At 32.9% G+C, this 3,957-nt stretch overlaps 1 non-coding gene across 1 annotated transcript; it reads right to left on the reverse strand.

Moving 5' to 3' along the window:
* Positions 1-2,486: 2,486 nt before the first annotated feature.
* Positions 2,487-2,593, reverse strand: LOC139886778 (small nucleolar RNA R71). Its single transcript, XR_011772644.1, has one exon. It is a non-coding gene; the product is annotated as a small nucleolar RNA R71 (small nucleolar RNA).
* Between the last annotated feature and the right edge of the window lie 1,364 nt (positions 2,594-3,957).

A 3,957-nucleotide genomic window follows, 5' to 3' on the forward strand; every position in this document is an offset into this window, starting at 1 on the left:
CAGTCGATAACCTTGTGTAATTATTAAACAAAGTATTAAAACCTTGTTACAGTTCGAATCCCTAATTAGTTGGAATATTTGACTTCGGGAATAAGGTTAATTTGACGAGCATTTTATAATTATGACCGATGAACTATTATGGACGAAAACCAGATAGGTTTCAAATAAGTCCATGACAAAGGACAATTAACCCAAAGTAATAAATTAAAATCAAAACGTCAAACATCATGATTACGGAAGTTTAAATAAGCATAATTGTTTTATTGTATTTCTCATCGTACTTTCATTTACTCGCAATTTTATTTACTGTCATTTTATTTATTGCAATTTATTTTACGCACTTTAATTATTGTCATTTATCTTTACGCTTTATTTAAAATCGACAAACCGGTCATTAAACGGTAAAATCTCCCTTTTTATAATAATAATAATACTACTTATATATATATATATATATATATATATATATATATATATATATATATATATATATATATATATATATAACTATATTTATACAAATATAGTTCTATAAAAATATTGTGTTAAACTTTACCAGCTCCATGTGGAACGAACCGGACTTACTAAAAACTGCACTACTGTACGATTAGGTACACTGCCTATAAGTGTTGTAGCAAGGTTTAGGTATATCCACTCTATAAATAAATAAAACTTGTGTAAAATTTTGTCGCATTTCCTATTAAAAATATAATACTATTTCGTACCCCTTCGCTTTAACATCAAGTTTTTGGCGCCGCTGTCGGAGACTCGGTGAAACACTATATTTTTAATATATATTTGTATCAATATTTTTATATAATTTTTAGAAAAACAATATAAAATATATAAAAAAACGAGCCTGTTTTGAGCCTGTACAATTCTGAACCTACATTTCTTCGCGATCTCGGAGATTTTACCTCTCGTGCTACGCGATCGCGTAGATGTTTCTGACAGGTCAAACCCTAGCATTAATTGTGAAATTAGGGTTAATTATTTTAATAATTATTATTATTTAGGTTTAATTTAGTTTATTTATTTTAATAAGTTTATAAGTTTTAATTAAATTTGTATTTTTAATTATATAAATTAATATTTTTATATAATAATAAAATAAAAATAATATTTTTATAAAAATTGTAAATTTTATCATTTTTAGTTTCTTTTTATAAATTGAATATTTTTGTCGTTTAAATTCGTAATTTTTATATTTGTCGTTTATAATTAGTTTTAAGTTTAGTTTTGCCGTAGTTATTTTTATATTTCTAGATTTTTAGGCTTTGCCGTAAAATCCCTTAAGTGCTTTTTCTTTAGATTAAGATTTAGGTGCTTTAGAATTTTGCGACGCAGTTTATAAATTTTAGTACCTTTTTAAGTTATTGCCGTTTTGGATATAGAATTCCTTTTAAGTTTTAATACCTTTAGACGTAACTTTTTAGATTTAATTTTTAGACTTTTAAGTTTCGACGCTTTACTTTCTTATTTTTTTTCGACTTTTTATTTTTCGACGTTTTTCGACGCAATCTTTTTCTTTCTCATTTCTACGCTCTAGTTTTTAGGACATAGAATTTTCTATTTCTTCTCTAAAATTTCAAACGAAAAATTGTTTTAAGCGGTTAAATTGATAGACATCCAAAATTTTCTGGTTCGTAGTAATAGTTGGATTTGTTAGTGGCGAGTTGTGGGCTTCCGATTTAAAGGATCCTGGCTACCTGCTGCATCTATTGGCTATTCGAAACGTGGGCAAAATCAGAAAAGTCTATTAATTTGATAACTTATATAATTTTTATATTTATAACTAATAGGATATTCAGTGAATGCACCGAGCAAAACGTTCACCACCTTTCATACGTTCACCACCTGTAACTCGATCAAGACATCTATCCAATATTGCCGCTGTTGATTTTTCTTTAGAATCATCATCCAGTCGAACAAATACTCCAATTCAAATTTCCGACAATCCATCTTTTGAACCCGACTTCACAACTGAGAATCCGGAGGATATTCAAGGACAATTCCAAGATCCTGAACCACTAATCATTCCTTCTGAACCACAAATAGTTAAATCAGAATCTTCTAGTGATTCGGATTCAACAAATTCAATTATGGAAGTAACGGAACCTCAAAGTACGGAAGACCGAATGAGAGCCACACGCACGGGCCAAGGTCACGCCATTATTCAGCCAGATGTTAGAGCTTCATATTTTGAAATCAAAGGACAAATCCTACACATGATCACCAATCAGTGCCAATTTGGTGGTACAACAAAAGAAGATCCAAACGAACATCTTCGAACTTTTAATAGGATTTGTAATCTATTTAAAATCCGAGAAGTTGAGGGTGAAACTATTTATCTTATGTTGTTCCCATGGACTTTAAAAGGAGAAGCCAAAGATTGGTTAGAATCGTTACCTGAAGGAACGATTGACTCATGGGATATTTTAGTTGAGAAATTTCTTCAAAGATTCTTTCCGGCATCTAAAGCCGTGAGACTTCAAGGAGAAATTGCCACGTTCGTGCAAAAGCCAAATGAAACGTTATATGAGGCATGGACAAGATTCGGAAGGATGTTGAGAGGATGTCCTCAACATGGTTTAGATACTTTTCAAATAGTGCAAATTTTCTATAAAGGCGTCGACATCGCCACACGAAAAGACATCGACACAGCAGCTGGTGGTTCCATTATGAAGAAAACCGTAACCGAAGCTCATAAGATCATTGATAACACAGCCTCCCACTCTCATGAGTGGCACCAGGAAAAAGATATATATCGTTCATCTAAAGCGGCTAGAGCCGATTCTAGCCATGACTTTGATTCCGTTTTCACAAAAATAGATGTTTTCGAGAGACGAATGGAAAATATGAATAAAGATATTCACGCAATACGAATCAATTGTGAGCAATGTGGTGGACCACACTTAATGAATGATTGTCACATTGAGCAAATGATGGAACAACGTGAGAATGTTTCCTACATGAACAAGAGGCCGGGAAATAATTATCAAAAAAATTATCAACCGCCAAGGCTAAACTTCAATCGAAATCAAAACATTCTTTACAATCCAAATGGTCCCGACAATAACTCGTATAACCAACAAGGTCCGAATAACCAACCAACTCAAAACAACACTTTCAATCAACAAAGACCTGGCTTGTATAAACCACCACAAAAAACCGAAGAGAAAAAGTCAAATCTGGAAGAAGTGGTATTTAAGCTAGTTGAATCTCAAACACAATTTATTGAAACTCAAACCCAAACGAATGAGAGGTTTGATCAGTCATTTAGAACTCAACAAGCTTCCATTTTCAATCTAGAAAAACAAGTAGGTACTCTTGTTAGATTGATGAGTGAAAGGGAACAAGGGAAAGCTACCGAGTAATACTGAAGTAAATCCTCGGAATGAAAATGTTAACATGGTTTCAACAAATTCTGAAAAACCAACACTAGAAGATGGGAAGGTTTTATATGTAAGTAACAATGAAGAAGTTACACCACCACCACCACCTGAGTATGTAAAGCCAGTGGTGGCACCATACAGACCACCCATCCCGTTTCCTAGAAAAGGAGTTGAGTATGAGGAAGTAATAGGTAATAAAGTTTGTGATACCTTTGGAAAGAAGAAGAAGAAGAAGAAGAAGAAGAATAGGAAAGTGCAAGAAACAAAAACAGTAGAAGTAAACCCGGTGAATACAGTTCCACCAAAACCTCCACCTAGGGTAGGTGATCCGGGTGAATTTATTGTTCCTTGTCTACTTAGTGATTGTGTCATGTATGATGCACTAGCAGATTTAGGTGCGAGTATAAGTGTTATGCCTCTTTCATTATATAAGAGATTAGGAGTAGGTGAGTTAAGTCCAACGGATATGAGTGTTCGACTCCTTGATCAAACCATTAAACACCCAGTTGGAATTGCTGACAACCTACCCGTTCAAGTAGGTAATTTAACCTTTCTAGTCAAA

Source organism: Rutidosis leptorrhynchoides, chromosome 1 (genome assembly GCF_046630445.1).
Source record: "Rutidosis leptorrhynchoides isolate AG116_Rl617_1_P2 chromosome 1, CSIRO_AGI_Rlap_v1, whole genome shotgun sequence".
NCBI classification, from domain to species: domain Eukaryota; kingdom Viridiplantae; phylum Streptophyta; class Magnoliopsida; order Asterales; family Asteraceae; genus Rutidosis; species Rutidosis leptorrhynchoides.